This window comes from Callionymus lyra, chromosome 18, assembly GCF_982586985.1.
Source record: "Callionymus lyra chromosome 18, fCalLyr1.hap1.1, whole genome shotgun sequence".
In the NCBI taxonomy this organism is placed as follows: Eukaryota; Metazoa; Chordata; class Actinopteri; order Syngnathiformes; family Callionymidae; genus Callionymus; species Callionymus lyra.
Genome location: NC_141835.1, coordinates 19,976,205 through 20,002,054, shown reverse-complemented (window position 1 = coordinate 20,002,054; position 25,850 = coordinate 19,976,205). Strand labels below are relative to the sequence as shown.

The window sequence follows — 25,850 nt, the reverse complement described above, 5'->3', positions numbered from 1 at the left end:
ATCCAGCATTCTTAACCATAGAAAGAGAGATAATAGAGTATTATAGTTTATAGTTCAATAATGTGTGTAAAACTAAATCATTTTATGTTTTACAATTTGCATTCAGATATTCCCGCTGGGGTCAATTTTGGGTTGCTGATAAACTTCCAGCCACTAGATGGCAGCATTCATTACGTCCTACGCAGCTAAGGGGCAATTGTAATCCCCTGTTTGACGATGACTGAGGACGAGAGGATACAGTTGGCTACAGCAGCAGCTTGTAAAGATGATGTTTGGATATATTTTGGTTTGAAACAAATGAAAGCAGTTACTACTTTATCAAGAGTCGTGTGGTCCGGAGATTCAGCAACACCAGAGTCAACTACTCGACAATACTGCAAATATATCCTGTTCTTATTGTATCGCAATATAATGCAATTTATCGTATTGTTGGCCCTGTGACATGATACGCATTGTATCGGCAGATTCTTGCCGATACACAGTCCTATTGTTTAAGTTAAAGGGTTAGTTGCCCAAAATTAAAATCACTGATTTTCTAGTCACACTCAAAGAATAGTCACAGTCGCTTCATTGAAATGAATATTCATGAAACCTTAGTCGACACGAGTGAGTAGAATTTTAAGTTTTGTTAGGTTTGAATTTTGGGTGAACTATAACTTTTATTAGATTTTTTGGCTGCTAGACGATACTTCAGAAAATGTCTCCAATCTCACAACAAAGGATGTTCCCAAACACACTTCTGTTGACTCCTGATCGCGATATTCACCACAAACAACCAGCAGCCGATCAAACCCAAACGACTTGTCTTGATGAAGGTGGTCGGCGTCGCGCCGTCAGTGGGGAACATCCCGCCGCAGCAGAAGGAACATCAGACACGAAACACATGGCAGCTGGAGAGGCTTTTTAACGGCATTAGTTCAACTTCACTGGGCTTGTCACACCAAATTGGGTGCGGAGAGAGAATCTGCACAGATTTAGCACAAATCAATGCTCCCTGCGCACCGCGAGTGTGCATCATGAGCCTGGGAGAGCAGCGAGGAGCTTCTTAAACGCCGCCGTGGCAGATGGAGAATCTCTTGTGTGTCACAATGTTGACACACTGGAACACAAATCTTAAATCACTATTTAACGACAGTGTTGATGATGAAGACGCGTTTGACTTCAGTCCTTTTGCAAGTGCGGGTTTCTTTAAGCACTTTTGGAATAGCGGGTTTGCTGAGCTCCGTCTTAAACAACCTCAAACAGACTCATTACACATGCACAATTACTGCTCTGCAATTATAATAAGACTTTAAAAACACGCTCCGGCGTGTCTGCTGATTAGACCCAGATCTTTGTTGGCAGAAAACAGATCCTCATAATAAAGTGCCCACACAATGCTACGAGGTTACACAGACACAACACAATTATGCCTTTCAGATGCAAATCTTACAGAGAAATGGCTTCAAATAGTGTTTTCTTAACTGTACTTACTCCGTTCGCCTGAGAGAATCTGACGAAGACATAAAAGTAATCTGTTGGTTAAACGGTGTGGTATTTTGCACTACATGGGTTTTAAACGAGTGTACACTTGATAAAGGCAATGCTAATGATGATAAGCTCAATCTCAGGGACCTGGAGACTAGTTTGGGTCCTAGTTTAGAGATTTGTCTGATACCTCTCTGCAACCTTCTTGAGACAAAGAAGAGCAAGGAGACATTGCAGCCACGTCTCGGGGACAATGCTTGTGTCATCTTTATAGTTTCCGTAACGTTTCTAGTGTTCACCACAATGTTGTTGCAATGTCTCAGTGAAGTCGCGGTGGCTTCTATGTCTCTGTGGATGAGATACTACCTTAGGCTAGGGTTTCTTCACAACTTGTAACTCTTTATTTTATTTCACAGTTTTTGTTATCTTCTTTACTGACTGTATCAGATCTTAGACCATAGTGTTCACAACATGCTGTCCAATGTCCATCATCACACAACAGATACTGAACTTTTATTGTGTTAGGGTTAGGGTATTGTGAGTTGTAAAAAAAAAAAAGGTATGTGGTTGCTAAATTAGACACAAGTGATGCCTGTGGACACATTCACAAGAATTGTGCATTTCTACACTGAACAAAAATGCTCAGCTGTTGCATCTACAAATATGATCAGAAATGAACACATCGGCCTCATATTTCATATTTTAGATTAACTAATGAGCTAAAATAACCAACCCCCCCAAAAAATCAGAAAACCTGACTTGACCACCAGATGAAAGAAGTGGGACACCACACTGATATCTCCGTCTGATTGTGCTGCAATCAGAACCCTCGCTCTTTCCTGTGACTTTGATCGCTTTACTTTCATCTTTTTTAGCCTGGAACCGCACAAAATTGCTCCGTAGCATGATATGTGGCTTTATGTCCTGAGGTGTGTGAGACAGAAATGACATTTTCCTTCACTCTTTTCTGCTTATGCTCCACCAGTACACCCGCTTTTCCTGGCCTCAGGGTTTCATCCGGAAAACAAATATACTGTATATGTACTGTATATATAGAGATATGGCATATAAATTTCTCGATGAAAATAACATATTCTGTATTTGTTAGCTTTGTGTCACGTCCAACAATTATGCTGGTCCTGTTTTCAGCACCTGGACAGTTCCGACAATTCTACAGTGATGAGTCACTCTTCTTTCTAGGTAATGGAAATCAGCCCGACTGACCAAAGAAAACATTCGCTACTTGCTAATGAAAAACTACATGTGCGACCAGGAAAACATTTTTAAATGTAATTTCTTTGTTACTATGTTATGCTACCTCTACCATCCTGAATGTCTCCAGTAAAGCCAAACTTGACCTCAGGAAATTGGAAAGTCTAGCAGATAACTGTCACTGCGGTAACTTTTCTGCAACAAAAACACTGAACTTTCAAAAGTTGCAGCATTCTTGGGACTCAATTTCCATCATGGAGTTTGAAAAGCATCGGTCCAAGTAAATGCTCTCACAATCTGACGGCAAAGATGTCGTACTAAAGCGAACATCCACATCTGTGTGTTTCCATTAAGATATCAGACTTCTGAAGTATGAAGGGGCGGATTAATTAACACAATGCATGATGGGTTTCCTCAGACGTTCCCTTGAGGTGAGCTACCAATTAAAGGGTTGTCAGATCTTCTTAATGTTTTTCAAATTGAGTCATTATTCCTCTGCTCACTGTTTTATGAAAACGTCTCTCTATCAAAATGGTTTTTCATTAACCGCTAACCTCTGACCAGACCCGCCCAACAACGGCGTGTCGGGATTCAATCTCCAGTGTGTCTGTACTTAACATACACTTAAAAAAATCTGTAATAATCGTTAAATTAACTCATGAACGTACAATATAATGTTTGAAAATTGAATCATTTCTATATAACACGTAATTAACAAGTGAATAAAAAAAATAAAAGAACTGACCCTTAGTGAGACTGTTTTATATCGCATTATAATGTATAACCATTAATAAAGTAGACTTTTGGAAAAACACATTTTTATTTAATCTACAAAATATAATCTATAAAAGCTTCTACATTGAATACTTTTGTCCCTTGTGTTATCTCCGGGTCAATGTGACGTGAAGGCCTCAAAACAAATGTGTTTGAGGTATACCTTTTGTTGTCTCTGGTTCAAGGTGAATGACCTCCACCACTGCCTATTTCTAAACCACGGAGGTCATTTAAGTCACAGGGGATACATAAAACACATTTGTTTTTTGAGTAACATATGGGTTAAAGGGACATTAGTACAAATCATGTATTTATGTGTTTTTTTTGTCAACAAAAATCAAGAAAATTAGCTTTTAAATATGCAGTTCTTCACCTTCACGCCGGTGTGCTTTGTTCAGCTTTAATGTCAGACCCGTGCGATCTTAAACTCCAGTCCTGAGTTTCAATTGTTCACGTCTCAATGACGCCCCGGGTGGTGCACATCTTGAAGACCACACAAATCAATCCATATTCAGGTGCCTGTCAGTCATTCTGAACCAGGTTGTGTAATGTGGAATGCTAAATCAACTTCAGCCACAAGGTAAATGATAATCAAACAAAAATTCTTAGTTCATACTTTCTCAGAAAATGTTAATTCATCGCGCCCTGACAGAGTTTCAATTTCGTCGACGCTAACTTGCGGGCTGAAGGATGGGTGAGAAGAGAGAAGGATGCTTAAAATTCATACATCAGATGTTAACACCTCCAGTTCATCACCTGCCCCTTAAGCTTCCTGTCATTCAGGTACAAAAAGCAGCTATCCTGGCAAGTCCTGAGTTTGATTCATAAGCTTCTTTTAAGGGGAAAAAAAAAGACTTTCTTCGGGTCATTTCCAGTGTAGAGTTGAAGCTGCAGCAGAAAAGTCGATAAATCTTTAAGATTTTCGACTGCGGCAGGGCTCAGACATAGGGCTGGACGAGGTCGACTTATTCCGAAGGTCTTGCTGTTTTATACACCTGTTTTTTTGCAATGAATAGTTAAAAACATATATATATATTATTATTTTAAAATGTTCATTCATTCTCCTATGCTGTTGTTTTGCTGTCACTGAAGCTTAGTAACTCATTTCATCCTTTCCATGAGAATAAAATTACAATTAATCATTAAATTTAAATTTTATATTTTATATTTTATATTTAATTAATAGGGGAAGCCCACCAAGTCCAAAACACAAGTTTCTATAAGACAGTATACAACATTGTTTTGGGTGTCTGAGTGTTTCACCAACTTGTCTGTTGATCAGGTTATACCTGGTCAAGAGTCTCAGCAACTCTGTGAAATAAGATCATTTTTGTTTGATTGAAAAAATTGCTTCAATCATCCTGTTGCAGAGAAACCAGTTTATAGCTCCTGCTCATTCAGCGTTTTTGTGAGATGTGTCTTTCATGCACTTTTTTGTTGGTCAATCTCTGTTTAGTCTCTCTTGTTCCTTTTTATATCAAATATAAAAGATAATGTTGACATTAAACCAGTCTGTGGTGCAGAAAATATTGGTATTAAAAGCATTTTGACTCTTTCAATCTCTTGGTGTCCCACTCCATCATTTTAAATGGTTGTTTCCCATATCAGTGAATGAAGTCACATATATGTAGTCTTGATCTGTGTTCGCTACTACAGACAAAAAGATAACGTCTTACCTAATTCTCACGGTATTGAGCCATATGGTCAGTGGAAAACTCTGTCGGCCTCACGTCCTCTTCTGAAGGAATCCAGCCTGCAAACACCAAGAAAAGACTCTCAAGGCTGAGGAACGGAACAGGTCGTCACCATGACCACGTGAGCAAGCATGAAGCTGAGCATATTAACCCAGCATTAAGCAGCCATGCAATTCCAAGAGCTCGGCTCTATGACGAGTATTGTGTTGTTAAAAAAGGTTGGAATCTGCTCTAGTCGGAGTGGGAGACTGGAGGGATTTGTGAATGGTTTCTGGCAAAATGATTGAATTTCAGCACAACAGGGTGTTCGCTTCCCAGTGACATTACAATTCCATGAGCAGCGCTTCACGTCGTCCGCCCGTTTTTATCCGCCACGCCAACACACTGAGCAGCATTGTGTGTTTGCTAAACAAACGTGTGTGGGAGTGAGATGTAGGGGTGAGACAGCATTCAAAATGTTTGTTTTCATGTCTGTCGGCGTTACAAGGTCGTGGATGCTTCAACAATGCCTCTCCGGGGAAGGAAACATGTGACTTGAATGAGCTTGAGGGACTTTCAGACTCAACAGTGCGGCAACAATATTTGTCTATTAACCTGAGAGCCACAATTTTATATAGCTTCAAAAATAGCTTCAGAATAAATCAAATATCCTGTTTCTTTTTACTTCATCACAAATAAGGTGATGGTGGTGAGACAGGCAAGGAAGTCGTCACCCTAGTGTTGTCTCACCTGGTCACCTTGATCCTGAGCTAACACAAGGGTTAAGAGATTCAAGCAGTGTGTATGACTCATTGGATAAATGTGGACTAAAAGAAACATAACCATTATGAAATTATTGGCCAAATTTATCTAAGAACCCAGAACAAACTCCCCCCTGTTACAACGCAGACAACAATGGCTTGTCCAGTGTATTTGGCGATACCTGCTGCAGAAACAGGAAGTTTTCTAATTTGATATGACATCCTTGAACTGTGAACCGAACACCTGTGAAATGATTCCACCCACTCCATGTGGTTGAATGGGAGTAAAGGATTTCTTTGGAAGACATAATGTTCCTCCTGTTAGCAGTTGTTTACCGTCTTTGACTCCCACGTGGGAGCGCTGCCCTTCTGCTCCGACTCACTTCTTAAACACACTCTCACAGCTCTCCTCCCTCTGTGGGCTCGTGACACACCTCATTCTCAGCCAGGACTCATTTAGGGTTTTCCCTATTGGCCTGTTTCACCCGTCTATCATGAGCTCTACAAGCCTGGCGGCCTGTCGAGGGTGAGCGCTCCCTCCCCCCAATGGAGCTCTGGTTTCTGGGTCAGATCAGGCTCACCAACACTTTCAACCAAGGAAATCCTGTGTTAGCTTTTTAGACGTCGCCAAGCTCCTTTTAACCTGTCACTATCGATATTTTACTCCAACATTTACCTGAGAAAAGTTAAATGAGCGTTTCCCCTCAATGATAGAGGAAATGATTATAGATCATTGGACTTGACACTGACGTTTTCTTCCAAGGAATTTAACATTTTATCTTTTTAGTAACAGTAAGAAGCGAGATATACTTGAGGTGTCTTTTTTTAAGTAGTGGGAGGATAATAACGGTAGGTGCTTAGAGTTTTTTTTTTAAATCCACTGAATCCAGAGCATTTGTAAGGTAGGTTTATGGTTCTTAACGTGCATGTGAAGTCATTTTTACTTCCTACTTTTTGATCATTTATTTATTATTATTTAAGTATGTTTTGTAGTATATATATTTTTGGGTGGCAATAAACTGGTGAAGTTTCCAACGCGATCTCATTGACTTCCATATTAAAAATAAACTAAAAAAATAATTGAAAATACTGATAATAAGAGTCTGAGCAATTTCACTTATTTATGAGCTGAGGATGACAAAAGGTGATGATGATCATATAGATTTGCATCTGAAATTACATTATAGATGAGAATCTGATTGCTACTGATGCAAAAGTATATGTTTATGTCTTCAAAACTAATTTTAAAATCGTTATTATTTATCCCTTTTGAATACGTACCGGACACTCGGGAGTCGGCGACACATTTTGGACCTGATGTAGAGGACTATTGTATAAATATATGAGGGGAATTTAATCACAATAAGTCAGATATGTCTCCTCAGAATTAATTTGCATACAACTGTCAGCTGTTGTCAGTAAATACGGAATACAACATGAAATAAACAACTAATATCGAAACATCCTCTCCACTAAAATAACCACCAAACAAACCCAGATATATATGAATGTTTAACCCACATTAAGTGCAGTTAACAGAGGAGGTTTCAATTACCTTCAAACATAGTTTATAGCGGATATTTTCGAGGAGACTATAGTTGAAATAATAATAAAATGATATTAACATATTAAGAAATTATATGGAATTAACTGTCTGACTTAGATAGTCTCAGACTTCTAATATCATCACAACCGTATGCAGCGAAGCAGACGTCGATTAGCGCATCCCTGAAAAGAGAGATTTTCAAAATGTTCTCAAAAGTATCATTTAATCTTTGTATCCTTGTGTTATCCCTGGAAAAAAATACATTACCAGCTTTTTTTTCTTCTTCTGTTGATGACTGTAGCTGTTCACTGACCTTGACAGAACTTTGTTTTCAATAGAGCTTCCTCTTTTCAGCATTTGAATGAGTTTTTTCTTTTTTTTTAAAACATTTGCTTGACACTATTTGTATCTGTGAATAATTCATCGTGAAAGGCTTCACTGCCAGCATTGTCTTCATGTTGCACATGCCATCGGAGTCAGCTGCACTTGTATATTCTACGACTCAAGGTTGTGTGGAAAGATTGTAATTCAAATAATTATTTGGTTATTTGTATTTGGGAAAGTTGTATTCACCAACACTTTAAGATTGAACTTGATGTTAGATTGTATAAGAATCTCTAAAAAAAAGTGGGGTATTGCTGACTTGAGAACAATACCCCAAGATACTTAAACTCCTCACTTGAGGAAGCATATATTCTACAGCCAGGATAACATATTCAACATTTTTGGACTATGATCTATGGATAAAACAGATTTTTTCTGTTCAACTAAACTGTCTTTGGTAGAAATTGTTTAATCCTCTGTTTGAAGGGGAAAAAAAGAGCCACAGTGGAGATTTTAAGACCTTTCTCATCTCTCCATCCCCTTTCATGACAAACAAACCAAAGAAAACCATATCAAGGTTTTGTTTTAGATCTATTTGGGAATGTTTGCTCAAACAAACTGGCTATAAGTTGAAAGCCTGATGCTAGGAATAACGTTTTTTTATCTCTTCTATCACAAAGAATATAGTTTTACGGTCGACACAGCGTCATTGACATTACCAAGTGCAACACCAACAAGGCCCCGGCTCCGACTTTAAAATCTTGTTTTAGTGGTGTGGTTTTTCAGCGACATGCCAAATTTATCTTCCACACTATTACCTCCTGTGGAGGAACCTAATCTCGTTTCTCGCAAGAAGGCTTTCAGCAGTGGTGAGAGGACGGCTTATCGAATTCACAAACATTGTTATTACACAGTTGATGTGGCCTCATTGTTGTATCCGTGACCACTTATCCAGGAGGCGTCGAAGGACAAACACTTGCTGCCTCTTGGATAGATAACAGGGCAGCACAGGAAAGGTATCTCGAAAGAAAGAACAAACCTTACTACTGCTTCGAAAGAAGAGAATTGTTGAATTTGAGTTTTAATTCGCAAAGTATCATTACACGATCTTTACAGTTTTTTTGGTGGTTCCTGCAAGTTCGATTTGTATTCAGGGAACCTGTTAATATTCTATATGTATCTTATCTTGACATGTGCTGTGCTAACTCTTCGTAAAAAAACAACAACAATATTAGTGTATTTAGGAAAATTTTCAAAAAAGGTAAAAATTATTCTCACAGAAAGATTACAAACATAACACAAAAAATAATAATAATGATAATAATTTTGATTAAGACCCTCTCTAAAAATGGTCACATAGGTTCTGAGATATTCAAGCAAGTAAATGGTTATAGTTATAAAGAAGGTGAAATTTTTGATTTGATTCGAGCAGGAACCACAAAATCCAGATTTCAAACTTCCAGAATAAAGACGTAAAATTCCTATTCATTTAACATATATAAACTCTAATATATTACTATATTTAGGTCAAAATAAACTGCAAAAGCATAGCAAAGGGGATCAAACTGCTTCCAAAGACATTTAATTCATGTTTTCCAAGCATGTTTTTGCTATTAAAGCAGCATCATTTGCATCTGTTTGTGCCTCTAAAAACAGGCCGTTGTCACCGTGACTCCTTAATCCCTCCAGACAATTGGACTTGAATCCTGTGGATTTAGAACATCGACTCTCCAATGCAAAGAAACTGTGTGAAATTGAAAATAAGCTACACGGACCAAAATATGTGAGAAAAATATCCTGCGGGCAGACTTGGCTGCTCCCAACATATCGATTCATTCATTTGGCAGGACAACAACCGCTGCGAGAACACTACACCTTCTCTACGTCAGGGTAGCAACTTATAGCACTCCTTAGTGTTTCCTTTTTTTGCCTGCTGCTGGGTTGTTTTTCCTCTGATGTATGGAGATGTCCTGTGATGACACCCCCTGCTGTTTGTGTGGTGGAGTGCCACGTCACATCTCGAGGATTGAAGAGACACAGGAAGGGGGAGCCAAAGTTAGGGGAGGATGAATATTTGGTCACAGCTTTTGATAGTGAGTAATGGATGATGAAAAAATGCTGCAGCGCTGATTATATGGAAGGTCTATGAATAAAACACTTGGATGTCTCAACACATCATGTACCCGATTAAACAGTTTAAGGCTGGTTATGGTACATTTATGAGGATCCATAATACATGTTCTGTTGCTTCTCGGGTCACGGGGTAAAGGCGATCTCCGCAGGTAACAAGATACCAGACACCCTCACACCGATAACTAAACCCTAATTATCACTTTAAACCACTTGGAATATACCCAGCATTGGATCATCTGCTTGCTGTGAGGCTGCAGGCCTTCACTGCCAACCTGATCCTTTATCGACTGCCATAAAATAAAAAGCCACTGTGGTTACGTGTCATACTCAAATTTAACCTTCACACGATTGCGGCGGATTGATTTCAGAAGCTTACGGAACAGAAATGTGGAACTGGAATTGTTTATTGTGACTGGTCCATCAGTGTAAGTGGCCGTAAGCTTTCGAACAACTTGCCAAGGAAGTTCTCTGTGGCTGCGAGGGCAGATGTTGCGGAGCCGTGGAAGAACGATAAATACAGCTAAGGCTGACGCCCCAAGGCATCACCTGGAGTGTTGCAAGTGCAGCATGCACATGATCTCACAGTTATACCTCTGCGATTTCCATGGACAACACATAGACTATCTTCTTGTGGATGTGTGTATGGTTTTAAAATAGGCTATAAAAAGCAGCATGACAGCGAGCCAGGGAATCTTCTCCTTAAGATCCAGCGATTAGCACTTCACTCCTCCTCCCGCCAAAAGAGATGTCAAGTTCCTGACGTGCATATTGTATCGCACATGGAAAATCTATAACATCCACATGTGTCACTGTAGATGAAAGTCTGGGACTCAGCATAAGGGAAAAGACACACTGAAACCAGAGCCCGGGGCCTGGCTTAATGAGGGGGATTAAAGCGGCATTGTTGGGCTTCTGGGTGCCGCAGTGAAGAGCGGGATAGATGGATGAGGGCGCATTATTTTTGCCACGCAAAGGATATTTCAGCAACTGGGATACCGTAATGAGGGCACAATCCTGGCGTCGACCTGCGAAAGTCCGACAGATATTTATGATTTATATTCATGTATACTCAAACGCACAAGGGGGGCTTTCTGTGGCTTATCCGCCCTCTCTCTTTCATTGTCATTTGTCATTTACGGAGAAACCTCCCGGTAATGAAACCTTCGGTCTAGCCTCGGAGGAGTGTAACAGCCAGCTGAAAAGGTGAAGGAACGTTGTTGGTGTTTCCAATCAGAGAGTCTTAAACAAAAGTGAGAGAGGTTGGAAATGCAATGTCTGGATGGTTATGGATGGGATCTTGTCATTTATGTGTGTACTGGACTTTTTCTTAATCAGCCTGCCAATAAATTCTCATAATACTCCGGTAAGTTGTTGATTTCAGTGAGAGTTATGTACATTGTGGCGCATTCTATCATAAGCCAGTCCTGTTATCACCCAGCCTATATGATCCCAGTTTTAGACTGTGGGACCATAAGACAGACGGATCCTTTTGGAAAGAAGCTAACTCCTAATCCTCGCCTATACAATGTTTCCCGAAGCCCGGCTCCAGGAAAGGCTCATAGTGTTCCACGCTCAGGCAAGAGCTACAAGTTCATTGATCCATTTCCTATCACTTATTCCCTTATAGCGGTTTCAGTCTATTCAAGCTACAGACAATTTAAAGTAGTCAATCAACCGCTGCAGGGTTCTGGACCATGAATGCCCAGAGTAAGCCAATGCTACCATTTGGCAAACATACGGACTTCACACATAAGGACATGGGTTTCCTTGAACTACATGGGAGACTCTACTGGGGGCGTAAACCCCCAAGACAACATAGCTTATAGGGTCTTTGGGAAACTCAAACTGCTCCACTACTGAATAAGTTTTTCAATAAGTTCTTCTTTGGCCAAATAATACAACATCTGTCTAAAGTGACAATTTTGAACCACACAATGTTTAACAAATGGAGCCAATACCAACCATCACACCAGGACAGTATCTCTAAATGTAAAAACACAATGTCTATTGAAGGTTTATTTTACTCATCCGTTCATTTAATAGGGACAATGCATATGGATGAACATCTTCAACAATTGAGGATGTAGTCATGTCGATCCCATTGTCCCTGGACCGTTGGGGCACTTTGATGATTCAAATGTCATTCGCCAAGTCTTTTGATCATAGGCTTCTCAATAAAAACACAAGTTCTGCAATCTCTACAAGAGGTTCCATGTTATTCCAAGGAGCCAGCTATAGCAACTCATCTTAAAGGCAGCGATACGTCCAGTCATTTTGGAGTTGTATGTCCATGTTTCGCATCCATATAGTGCAAGCCTCCAAACAGAACTTGGGTTCTTTTTAAAATCTATGAAGTTGTGGTGAATCTCCATTTGATGATCTCTGTATTTTTCTCCTAAGATCCTCACTTTTCCAATTTGTTCAATGGTACTACAGCCTGTCTGAACTCCGGCTTGCTCTTCCTTCAGAAAAGCTTCAGCCTCCTTTTCCGTCCTGCTGTTTATAACTTTTAGAAGTACCTTGCTGGGATGGCTTATCAATAGTATAGCTAACTTATAGTCCTGTAATTATATAATTTGCAAAGGTTTCCTTTCTTCTTTAGCTTGATTATTTAAGATTTTGTCCATTGAGAGGGCAACTTTCGTGTTCTCCCCAACAAAGTGCAGATTTTATACAAGATATTAATAGTGGCATCATTTTTAATAATTCTGATGGAACGTTGTCAAAGCCAGAATGTCTGGTTCTGATTCTACCGTCAACACCTTCTATAGGGTTTCCAGGACATGATCATCTCTGTGAATGGGGTAATTATACAGGTTAGTAATGTTTTCATTCCATTCTTCTTGAATTTTACTGATATCTGTTAGCATATGTCCATTGGCATCTTCTATCACTGATGTTTTACCTGATTTTTTTATTTGTAAGTTACTTTCGTATACTACCTTGGTGTCATTCCTCTCAAACCCTTGTTGTATTTTCTTACACTTAATTTCAAGAAAATCTTCCTTTGCTTTCTTGATTTCCTTTCTCACATCAATATTAGCAGCTTTGTATCGTCTTGACCGAAGTTCTCTTTGTTTGTTGAGGATGTAGACTTACCATAACGTTACAACAATGCAAATTTACACCTGTAATACCTGGGCAGGGGGAAAATGACGTAGGAAACATAACAGAAGCATCTAATGAAAGAGACAGGTTTGAATTTCCTTAATCCAGTTTTTCAGATAGAAAGGAGTAATATGATAGTATGTGTCTTAATTTTTGTTTCCAATGACTATTAAATGTGGAACATTTAAAGGTAGTGAGCCGGTGTGGCACCTGGCATTCCCTCAAGCGGTTGCCCTGGTGGCCATTCCATGGACAGACCAGGATTTGACAAAGTTAGGGCAGGAAGGGCCAGTCCACGTGGAACGCTGAAAAATAAGCAATCGTTTTTGAAACGCATGAAGTAGTTATAATTAATAGATTTGTATGGATGGCTTTCTCACTGAGTGGTGATAACTCTTACAAAGACCCGAATACAGTTGGAGTAAAAGTGAAAGCATGATGAAGGCACATATCCACTTATGTGAAATTGAAAAGATGAGAGGGAAGACTGTCTTGAAGCTAAAGCATCACTCACTCCCAATTTGAATTCTGGTCTTCAACGCTCCCTCGCAGGCACAACCTGCACCGACATTTCTTGAGAGATTATCCCGCCATATTATATTTTATCATACATTTAAGGGACCAAGTCTTTCATTCGTGTTGTCAAAGGAATGGTACCATGGCATCACCTGTAGCTGAACTCCTTATCGGTTTTATTCCCCAAAAGCAAAAGTGAAACAATCAGGGATTAACACTATGTCACAGCAGCTTTGGCCCACAGATAACGGGAACGCCGTGCTCCACATTCACTAAATGATGCCAATTTCCCAGATAAAGGCTACAATAATAGGAGGAACAGTGGGTTTGGGCAGATAGCCTAAGACCATTATCTACTGAAATTGGAAAAGTTCAGCTCTGCATGACTGTTTTTTGAATCATCCAATCACGGCAGACCAAACAGTGTAATGGTCAAGATGTCAGGGGATTATTCAAACACGATAACAGTATCATGATTCAACCGTTTCCCTTACTTTGGAGCGGCAGAACATCAGAACACAGAGCCGTGGAGACAAACCCGGCTGGGAATCTTTGAGACAGTGTTCAGAGCAGAAGGCTGCCACAGTTCTCCGTCAAGCTGGCATCATGAAGTCACCAGCTGTCTCCACATTACTCAGATTATATTCAAGTTTGTGTGGGAGCAGCATTATTCAAAAAATTCATTTTTTTTTAAGTTATAGCAAAAACCTTATGAGGTGGAAATAAGAAACTAAAAATTAGCATCTTTATTTTTATTCATTATACTGAAAAATATCCACACATTTCGTTTTTTGTCTCGAACCTGAATCTGGTCATTTATATTCTAAATTTGCCAAATTTCTACTCTTCCTTAAAATGTATTAATTAATCTTGTGTTAAGACTAGATATGGTTTAAGACTGGGTTTTATTCAATACTGGCCAATACAATACATTTAAAATGGTGATTAAAGAATTAACACAAATTTGTATTATAACACTTAAATAAAACTTTTTCTTTTTTTTATAAAACTTCTCAACTTAATTTACTACAAACCAACAGAGAGAAACGTTGATCATGTTTCCATAGCAATGCAATGTTTGAGTTATGTTCTGATTATTTTGGGGGGGTACATTTTGTCACTTCAAACAGACTCCAAATTGCATTCTGACAGTATTATTTGTGGTCTTAATTGTCTGTGTGGGATACATGAGGGGCTTTGCCAGACGAGTTTCAATACGGAGCCAGATTGTTTTGTGAATTGCTATAATTTCAAATAAGTGTCAAATTAGTGTTTGTTTTAACAAAACGTTCATCACGAAAAATTAGAACTCATTTGAAATGATCATCAACATAAGATGATGTTTCTGTGTAGAAATATTTATATCAAATTATAATTACTTCTTCACTAAAAAATATATTATTTTATTTCTTTATCACTATAGCAGCAGGGTGAGCACAACATTATGGATTTAAAAAAAATGGTTAGGCATGTTTTTATTTTATAACTTTTCAAACACAATACAAACAACAATAAAGTTATTACACCATGGCAAAAACTTTTCAACTAGTTGTACTTAAACATAATGTTTAGTCAACTTCTGTATCAGCTGAAGGGTTGTAATTTAACACAGGTGATTTTTACACATGTGCCACAGAATTATGAATTTGTCTTTATTTAGTCGTCATTCCAGTGTACCAGACGGACGTGAACGGGTTGTATTGGCTCAGCCATCAAACCGGTGCGGTCGCCAGAATACCAACCAGTCAGTCCGCCCACGCTCGGCGAAGGCCATTCATCACACTTGTCTCGCTCTGGGAAGCCCACCCTCGTGGTCGACACCTTCTGCTGTCCTTTTATGAAACGTCCTCTGCACTTATCTCAGGAACACTCGAGGCTCTCCGGGGTCCTCCTGCCGAATCGTTATTCAAACGTATCGCACACATCGGTCACGCCTGCGACTTCTCTTGTTTCATGAAAGGGGGAATAAAAGGAGCCGACTGATGCCGGGAACTGATCCTCGGGGTCTCACTCGTGTGCACGGTGTGCAAACTAACGGAGCAAATCTGTTGACAGTTACTATTCCTTCATTCATTCAGGTCGTGATGGTCACAAGCGCTCGTTTACTTTACGAGTCAAGCAATTGGAGGTTGAAAGTCACAGCTAAAAATCAAGTGATAGTCCATCCAAAATTTAAACTTTTTCACTAATTTTCTACTCACCCTCATGTCGACTAAGGGTTGGGATAATTTCAGAGCAATCTGTTCCTTTTTAGAGCAAAAATGCATGTTCATTTTAATGTAGTAACTGGCACCGTGTGGACGAACCCCAGGTAAATGAACATACATTTTTGTCAATAACTCTAAAAAGGAACAGATTACTCTGAAAATAATCCCAACCCTTAGTCGACATGAGGGTAAGTAGAAAATTAGTGAAGTTTGAGTTTTTGGGTGTGGTCCTAGGAATGGTCGTGGGGGCAGCAGAGGTCCAGACTTCTCTCTCCAGATACCTCTTCGAGCTATTCCTAAAGAACACCAATATGTTCCTGGAGAAAGTGGTGGGCGTAATACCTCATCCTTTCCTTGGTCTGCCCCGAGGTCTCCGGTGAAAATCCCCTGGGACGTGTCCAGGAGTCTAAAAAGGTGGTTGAGCCACCTCAACTGGCCTCTCTTCTTGATCCACTCTTGAGTCTCTCCTGAATAACTGAGCACTTCACTTTATGTCTACAGGAGAGTCTGGACTGAACAAAAAGTCATTTGTCTCAAAAAGTCGGTGGCCATAAATGAGAGTGGAAGTAGATGGGAAAGTAAATGGGGAGCTTGACTGCTGGTGACTTATAAATAAAAAATTAATCAAATGTTGACAGCACTGGAGTTGTACAAGAGAACCCTGAGCGGAACCTTAATGTGTTCCGTGAGTTTCCTGAAGTCAATTAACAGGTGCTGCAGGAGATGCCGTCCCACTTGGCATGTGTCTGCACACGTGCCAGATAATGTCACAGGTTTTTGAGCCACCGGAACCACAGAGAGTGACTCAGTTACTGACCATCTGCATCAGGGCTGAGATCATAAAAGTGTTATGACATCGCATAAAGAATATTGTGTTCCCATTTTAATAGTCACGTTCAGAAACAGGTTCTGAAAGCAGGTATTCTCAAAGTCAAATCACCATTCCTCTTTCACTTCTAGACCAACAGTTAATCCTTGTTTTCTTAGCTTACTTATTAAAACTGTTTCCCTCAAGCTCTGTCATCAAAACCAATGAGTTCAAAAGTACCTGAAGTATTTATTTTGTTTAAAAATATGTGTCGACTTTGTTTCGAGCGCCTGCTGTCAAATCTGGATCTTCCAGACATCTGGGTGAGACACTGGAACACTAAATAACGGAAAATCCTCTTGACTGAGCGCTAAGACGTCACAGTCTGGTGGCAAAATACCAAATTAAACACAGACAGATTGATAACACACAACAATGGCTGCGATACTCAAAGAGGAGGAGAACTTCACACGCGTCTGCAGTGTCGACCAAAATGATGACGGCATAACAAAAAAAAAAAAAAAAACATTTATAACAAAGAGTTAAATTTAAATATTGTTGTGGCTTATGGTGAAAGTGAACACTCAAAAGAGATCTAGCGCTAGCTCCAAAGTCCTTTTGATATTAACGCTTTCCTCAAAGGGCAACTAATGTGTTGATTTAAGTGTCTCTTAAATAGATCTTGGTGCTATACTTGGTCAATTGTACCCATTAGAATGTGTCTTCTTGTACAAAACTAAATTGAATTGAAATATTTACATTAGAAAATGTGGTTAAGCCCCGGCCACTGAAAATGCTTAGTTTACCTGGAGATAAATTGTTGTTTAACATAACCACGCCCACTCTGCTGTGATTGGTCAAACATCGCAAGTAGAGTATCATCAATCTCGGAAGTCTCCACCTCCAAGGGAGTGGTTGTATAAACAAAGCTTGTGATTACAGTTGTTTGGAGAAGGAGTGAAGACCATTATTACGTCGTTATTGGCTCCACCCTCGTAACCTTTTGTTTGCCGAGACCTCAGACGGGAGAGAACTTTATAAATGAATAATTTCAAAACATCGTCATGATGAGGGATTAACTGGATCTTGGGGAGAAAGACTTCAACATTTAAAAGATGCCAGTGAGTCAGGAGAGTTGGGTTTTCGCATTAGTTGCCCTTTATCAAGTGATATAAACTTGCTTGTAAGAACTAATGACCTTAAACTATGTCACTGTGGTTGGAGAGAACTAGTTACAAGTTGTGTTTACTTTTGACATTTTGCCAATCAGATACAGCCACCATGTTTATTCGTACTCTGTTTCCAAGGTCACTTGGTTGGATACATTTTTGTCTTCCGTACTTTGATTCCAGGGAAATCACGTTTGACAGGAGAGGGAAGAGGACACACAATGTTCCAGGCAACTAAATAATAATACTACAGTTACAGAGAAATAAATCATGAACAGATGTTTTTTCTGTTTGTTTTTAATTTTTATACAAATACTCCTGTTTTCCTAACATTTTTTACAAAAATGTATTTATTTATGTTATTTATTGAAGCTTTTCCCCCTCTTACATTTGTACAAGATAAATACTTATTTGATCGATGGTTTCATTTGTTCCAAAAACCTTAACTAGTGTTAAGATGAGAATCAATTCTAGGAAAAACCATCATGACCCGCTGCACTGAGAACATTGTCAGAACAGAACAGTCTCTTCAGATATCCATGAGGACCAGAGGATGCTTACACACACTTCCTACCTTCTAAGTTTACGTTTCATAAATCATTAGTTATAACAAGTCATTTGTTCAAGCTCTTTCCTTTTTTACCTTTTCTGGGTATCAGAGCCTATTCCAGCTACTTAGGGCAAGAGGTGGGGGACACCATGAATAGAAACAAACCTTTTTTGCATTCACAGCTACAGATAACTTAGAGACGGGTAGCCAACATTTTTTGTACCATGGACAGGATTATATTTGAGGACCGACTTTCAGATAGCGTTGAATATAATAGCGTAGTATATATATATGGGCGTATATATGATTGTATGCCGACGATGGAGATCTGTACATATGTGTCTCCTAGCTTTTAGAGACTTTGTGTGAAGAGTTTGTGTTCAAGCTATTCTTTTAATATGTAATGAGGATTCTGAAAAAAGTTTAGTTTCTGAAGAGTTTGTGATCAGTCACATGCTAATAATATTCAAGAGAAAATCTGGTCCTTTTTCAAAATGAAGCACCTTTCAGATAGCAATATTCAAAAGAATAGATTATTTATTTTTTATTGTTTTCCTGTTCGGCCCAGTAACAAATGTGTCATGGACCAGTACCGCTCTCAAAACTGAAACTGGAATGCCTAAAGTAAAACTACAAGTATTCTTCTGGACGCATCCAATGAAGCGATCCAAAGCAAATCAGCGTTTGTTGAAACTAGACGTAGTATTTATTTATTATAAAAAAGACAATATATGACGAAGAATGAACAACTTTCAAACCCTCTTCTAGCAAACATTTCGATACATCCACTAAGACCCAGCGACACTGTTGCTTTGATCCAGGAACCATCGCGTCTTACGAGATTCCTGCAAGGCAGCCAATGCTCTCCATTTCCACCAATATCCACCTGCCCGGGCCCGAGCATTGTACGAGTGCAAACGCGCGTGAAGCTGTAAAAGTTCAACCAGGATTCAGACAGTTACAATTTCACGCTGTATAATTGAGACGCCGCTGTGTGTGTGTGTGCGTGCACGAGTCACGCAGGTCATCAACAGCTGTCACTGCAGATTACAGCTGATGCAACAGAGTGAAACGTGGCACACAGAGATGAAGCCGAGCGTGTTCCTGGGTTGGATTTCAGAGACTTTGAGTCATAAAGCAATCGCACACCGATAAGGAGCTTTGAAGAAATGAATATGGAGATGAAGACGGATGTTTGTGAATCGCAGGAAGTAGCTGAAGACGCTTGACAGGTCCTCCGTGTCGGGGAATACATGATGGATGGAGTGTCGATGAGTGCAAGTGTAGGTGGATTCATGAAGATGAAGGGATTAAATGTCCAAACGATGGCGCCAAAAACATGACGAGTCATCATGTTCAAGCTGCTGAGTCATGCATCGTGGGTGTGTCGTGGTTTCTTGTAAATGTTACGATGTAACAGTTACTTGTCACACTTAATATAAGACACAATCATCTTAAGAGTATTACTTCAGTGAGAAACATTCTTGTTTTGATTCTCAGGTATAAAACATTTTCACTAGTCTAATCAAATTTAAGCTGCCGTGTTGTAAAAGATGAATTATCTTTAAGAAATAAACTGTAATGAAGCCATAAAATCTGCTTTATCGAAACAGGAGGTCAAGAAATATCTCACACATTATAGTGACTCTTACATATCTTAAGTGCAGCGTTGTTGTTTTTAACGTTACCTCATTCATCTATTCATTTAAAAAAAGCAAAAAATTGTATTCTTGTCCAGTGTAGTTCCCGTGTCCTTGATTTTATTATTCTGCTGTTAATTTTCATGATTATGTTTAGTCTTGTTATTTTGTTCGTGTGTGTGTATTATAAAGTTTAGTAAATTACTTTTGTGTTTGGTAAGCAGTTGTGTCTCATATATAGTAGTTGTGTTTACACCAGAGTTTTCAAATGTTTAGATAAAGGCCTTATCTGTAGTTATTTAAACAGTGGTTCTGTCTCCCTGTAGTAACTCAAAAGTGATTTAAAAAAAAAAAAAAAAGCTATCAAGTTCTCCAAAACGAGTCATGTTTGTTCAAAATTAAACCTTTTACTATAGAAAACCTGAAAAATGTATCATTCATAGATAGTGTTCCTTTTAAAGTGCATTTTAAGTCACTACTGACTTGCTAATTCGTAACTTTTTAGTTAAAATAAATATATTACTTTTATCTTATTTAAATTGTTGTGCTAGTGTTGTTTTGTTGACTTGCATTGTGTATTACGTTTGTTGGGAACTGTTACCTCCAAAAAGAAGGTTGTTGTATTTTTAACAGTATTTTAACAACATTGTTAACAGCATTTCTGTAGTGTTCTGAATTACCATCTGGATCCAGTAATATTTTGAAGGATATGTCAATGTCAATAGTATTGAGGTTAATATGTAGTTTACTTAAGTGTTTAATTAGTTAGTTGTGTTTTAATAAACATGCTCTTGTGCTTTGTTGTTATTCAGTTGTTAAACAGTTTGTTGTGTTTAGTTATTATGTTGTGTATTTCTCTCGAGACGCCTCAGTGTTGAGATAAAGGGAGTCAAACTCGGATGATTTTCAGTCAGTTGACCGAACCAAGACGAAGAACACTTTGACGCCATCATCTGCTCTTTCATCTCCTTCCTCCTTATCATCAGGTCATCAAAGCTGCTGCTGCCTTTTGAATCAGATCCAATCCTGCTCCGCAAACACAACTTCTCCAGATGAAACGACACTAGCAAAGTGCACGCATGCATTATCTGCTGCGAGCGATGTTGACGTGACACGCGGCTGCAAATGAGCCGCTCAAAGGATGAAGGTCGGAGATGCCGCTCGTGCTCTGAGGAGCAGTTTTGATCCGAGAAAGAGTGGGCCTGCCCCTTTAAATGCTAATTATCCGTGCGTTCGAATATCCCTGCTGTGCAAGAAGTCACCTTACACGATTGGCGATGATGCGAGAGACAAATTCGGGATTATGTAACGGAGCGGCGTCAGCTCTTTGACAGCAAATCCTTAAAACCTTTGGAACACACGGGAGCTCCTTCTGCTTCGTCACACGCTGGCTCCAGAACAATAAGACCAATCATTAACATGTCCACACACAGTCAGGAGGATTTAAGGATTCATGCACCAGGAGAGTCATGGTTCACAATACAGCAGGACAGTTTACAAGTGCCTTTCTAGGGAGCACAAACTGAGCCGTGTGGTTGACCACAATGAGGTTGATAAAGCACACACACACAACCTCCCTCAACAGTCATACAAATGTACAACTATTATTGTGACGCGGTCAACTGATCATTTTAAATGTATGACGAAGTTTGTTGTGTTGAACTCCTGCATGAGAAGCTGTTTCAATCTCACGTGAAAAAACATTTGCACTGGTCATAATGTTTTGAAGCTGCCATGTTGTTAAAGATTAATCATCTTCAAAATATAATATTAAATGAAGACGTCTGAAATCTGCTGAATTGAATCTGATTGAAGACTGCAGGTCACAAAAATAACACATTATAGTGACTCGTACATATCTCAAGTGCAGCGTGGTTATTTTTCTCACATCAAAATGTTTTTTATGTTTATTTTTTTCCAGGCCTTACAAGCTATTAATTCATCTTTTTCATTTTTCACCAGAAAAGCTCTTCTCCAGTGTATTTCTACTATCCTTGATTTATTGTATTGCATTGTATTGCTCTCATTGTGGTTAGTCTAATAATTTGTGTGTATTTCCAGCTCATGTTATTGTTATTTTTTGTGTTACTTGTGTTGTGTTTGGTAAGCAGTTGTGTCTTATATATATTAGTTGTTTCAATGCGAGTGTTTAAAATGTTTTGGTAAAGGCCTAATCTATAGTTTATCAAACAGTGTTTTTGTCTCCCCCTAGTTTTGCAAAATGTTACTGCAATGTTGTACATGTTTTGTGTGGCCATTGTTACATTTCCGGACACACGCACAACATACCAACAGTTGTACTAAATGTACTTAATTTTTTATTCTTTCAACTGATCATTTTAAATGTATGGCAAAGTTTGTTGTGTTGAACTCCTGCATGAGAACCTTTTTTGAACTCCTTGATACAAGTAAGAGAGTGTCAAGGAGAGGATCAGGTCCCAGAATTTAGAAACATAAAAAAAAAGAAAAAAGGTTCAAGTACCCCTGCAAAAGAGATGCTATTTTCCATACGCAGCTTCTGAACCTGCAGGTCCTCCTTCATCCCTGAGCCAGCGTAAACAAGCTTTCTTCATGGTGCTTTCTCTATATTCCGGATCTTTCACAGCTTCAACAAAAACACTTCTAGTCAAAAGAAACTTATCATATTTGAGACACCACAACACGTCCAACCTTTCATCTCACCCAGACCTTGTCAAGAGGAAGTAAACACTCCAAAAAAAACTCTTCCAGTAAGAATTTTTACTTCAACATATGAGCTCTTGTGAAATGTGTAATTTGGTTCAAAGGCATCGGAGCGTGGTGTCAGAAGACCTCCTTGTGTGACGAGGGACGCAAGTGATCCTGGTGTGACGTGAGGCTGTGCAGCAGGAGGAACTTTGCTCTGTAATTCATCTTTTTTGGAGCAATAAGAGGAGAATGTTCACCAGAGTGATCATTCAAAGGTGCAGGTGCTCGTGTCCAGGATCACAAGAACACAAAGATAAACCGACATGACTTGTCAGCAACTCTTACTTTCCTCAAAATAAGAAAACGACGAGTATCGACACCATTTGTTGTTCTCATGTTTTTGTTTACGGCCTCTCCTCCATGCATTGACGCTAATGATCAGCTTCCGGAGGAGTCTGTGGATAATGTATGCAGAGATGATGCACATATTTTACTCCCTCTTGCTTGGAAAGTTCTTCTTTTTTTTTTGGGTCTCAAACCAGTCGTCGTGCGGTGGGTTACTGCTCCAGCGGTTGATGAGAGTCGTGCTCCTGTTCCCGTCTCTGAGCAGAAACTTAAAACAATGCGTTCTTCGAGGTGTCGCAGAGCGGCAATTAGTGTTCGCTGCTCCTTTCGCTGGGAGGTCTCAATTCTTGCTAAAGCGCGGCTTTCTCAAAGGTCGGGATGTAAATGTGCAATATAAATACACCATAAAGCCGCTTCATCTCGGCGGCTCGCTCTGTTTTCTTTGGCTTCATGAATATGTATCAACAACCACGCAAAGGCCAAATACAGTCGCCGGTTTAGATTCCTGGACTGAGGAGGCACAGGAGAGTTTAGTGATTAAAATAAATAACTGCCGGGTCACATGGTAGTGGATAAAAATGTGTGTTGGTGTTTCTGTGTGTGTGCGAGGTAGTTGACGACCGAAAACATCATTAAAAAAACACATTTTTTATAACCGACCACGAACATCTACTTCATCCTTTCACGGAGCTGCTGGAGAACCAATTGTCACTAAAACAGTTTGACAATGATTTATAAATTTGTGCTTCAAAATATTGAAGTCAATTTAAAAGAATGACTGTGTTGAATTTTCAGTAGATTCACATCAGTTTGTATATCATTGAAATTACTCAAGGACTTGAGTAAAAAACCACATCGTTAATTTTGTCCTCTAGAGTTTATATTCATGGGCAGCGTATATTTCTCATTTATATTTTGCAGTCAATGTTTTGAGTCTATTCCCCTAGAAAAAAAAAGATTGTGTGTATAATATTTTCTTTTATTCTCTAATATACTGCCCCGAGTAGGGTGGTGGTCTCACAACACATTTTTCTCATTAGTCTATAGTATTGGTGAGCAACTACATTTTGCTTGGGGTCACATTATATACTGCCACTGTTGAGGCCTTCAAACCAATAGAAAGAAGGAACACATTTTTATAAAAAGAGAAAAAAAGGACATTTAATAACTAAGCTGAATATGCTACAATTGTTGTTTTATTAAATATGTGTTGAAAATGAGTTGAAACTAAAATCTATTTACTTGTGTTGAGGAAATAGAAACAGAGGCAGATAAAAAAAACAAAAAAACAACCCACCATCGCCGCCTTCGCACCTCTGGACGGTTTCTGGACGTTTCTGAATGTGGTTTCCACACGTGCGAGAGGTGCTGGTGTCAACAATATGAAAATAGCATCAAGCTAAGAAAACACCAGCGTCAAGAGGCTGAATGAAGAAACGGTGCCGCAGCTAAATTTAGCATCTGACGAGAGCGAGCGTTATTGATGACTGAAATGTTGCCCCACATTCCCAGGACTTTTGTTGTCTTTGAGGGATGCGAAGCGTGCAAGCTGTTCAAGAGATGCTACACACAAGTTCCTTTTAATCAATACGCTCGCTGTCAATCACTGACAACTGAACAGTTTCTCTTTTCGTCTTTGGGGCTCAAAGTGTGTGTTTTTTTTTACTGTTGTGCTTTTTGCTTCTTTTTTGCTTTTGTTTGTGTTGCTCTTTTACTTAGATTTACACTCACATGTTTTTTTAATTTTTCTTTCTGATAGTAATGACACAGGGTTTTTCTGATGATTAAGTGAAATCAAATAATTTATTCATTCAAATTAAAAGTGACACGGTCTTGTATTCGTTCACATATAGTTTACTTGTCGCAATACTCTCATTATTATTTTAAGTTTAGCGCTTTTCCAGACCAGGGTCACAAAGCGCTTAAACAATCAAAACAATATTCAATAAAGTATATACTTTAAAGATCAAGATAAAACTGATAACACAACAGGAGTTCCAGAAAATCAAGGAAAAGCCTGAACAACTAAAAACGTCTTAAGATGTTTCATTAAGGCATTGTATTGTTTTCTCTGTCTTCCAGAGTTTTGTGCTATATCAAATATTTTTTGTGGAAATATTTTTTATTATTGATGACTAAATTAAGTATTTAAGTCGGATATTGTTGAAAACATTGGCTTCAAGATGTTTCGTTAAAGGCCCTCTATGTAGTTTTCAAAAATGGTTTTTGGCTCCCCTGGTGACGGAATAGTGTAACTGCAATTCACAAAAAAAAACATTTTTAGTAAGGTATTTTTACATATAAATGTTATTAATTTATTTCTGTATTTCTGTGTGATTTTAAGCCTGGATTTGTTTCATAATAGATATTGTTTTTATGTATACAAGTAAATAACAGTAAAAACAAGTAAATACAAGTAAATAAAAGTTGTACAACATGAACATGAACAAGTAAATAAAAGATGTTTGTAAATTACACAATGTATCATGAAGAGTGTTTCAAGAGTGACTCGGTCAACAGTCACTTGTCAGCTTGTGTAACATTCATGGCACAGGATCTGGGAAAATGCCTTCCCTGCGATGGAGCCTCTCGTGCTGCAGCTGTGGATGGAGACACTGCGACGCACAAAAGCGTCCAGCACAGCGGGAGAAGGAGGGAGTCGCAGGGAGGAGCTGCATGCCACAGACGGCAGCGGCAGGAAGGAGAAGCTGCTCGTCTCTGTCTCGTCGAGCAATCAAGAGAAATCCCGGCTCGAAATTTCACTAATAAATAAACTGCGATTTTTCATCATCGCTTCATCAGCGCTGTGTCATGCGGCAGCTGCAAACTGACACCGAGTCGTCCTGAAACGTGGCTGAAGCTGATGAGACAAACAAAAATGTTTGATGGTAATTGTGGTGCCGACGTCTGCTGCATAATCAAGCCTCCATTTGACCTGGGATTGTTGGTG

The 25,850-nt window shown here is 39.0% G+C and overlaps 1 protein-coding gene across 1 annotated transcript in view; it reads right to left on the bottom strand.

The window, feature by feature from the left end:
- LOC148060894 (leucine-rich repeat and fibronectin type-III domain-containing protein 2) overlaps window positions 1–25,850 on the bottom strand; it is a 95,959-nt gene that overhangs the window by 30,220 nt on the left and 39,889 nt on the right. The window contains exon 3 of the mRNA XM_087779245.1: window positions 5,130–5,206. The gene's annotated coding sequence lies outside the window, so the exon portion shown is untranslated. The remainder of the gene's footprint in view (window positions 1–5,129; window positions 5,207–25,850) is intronic.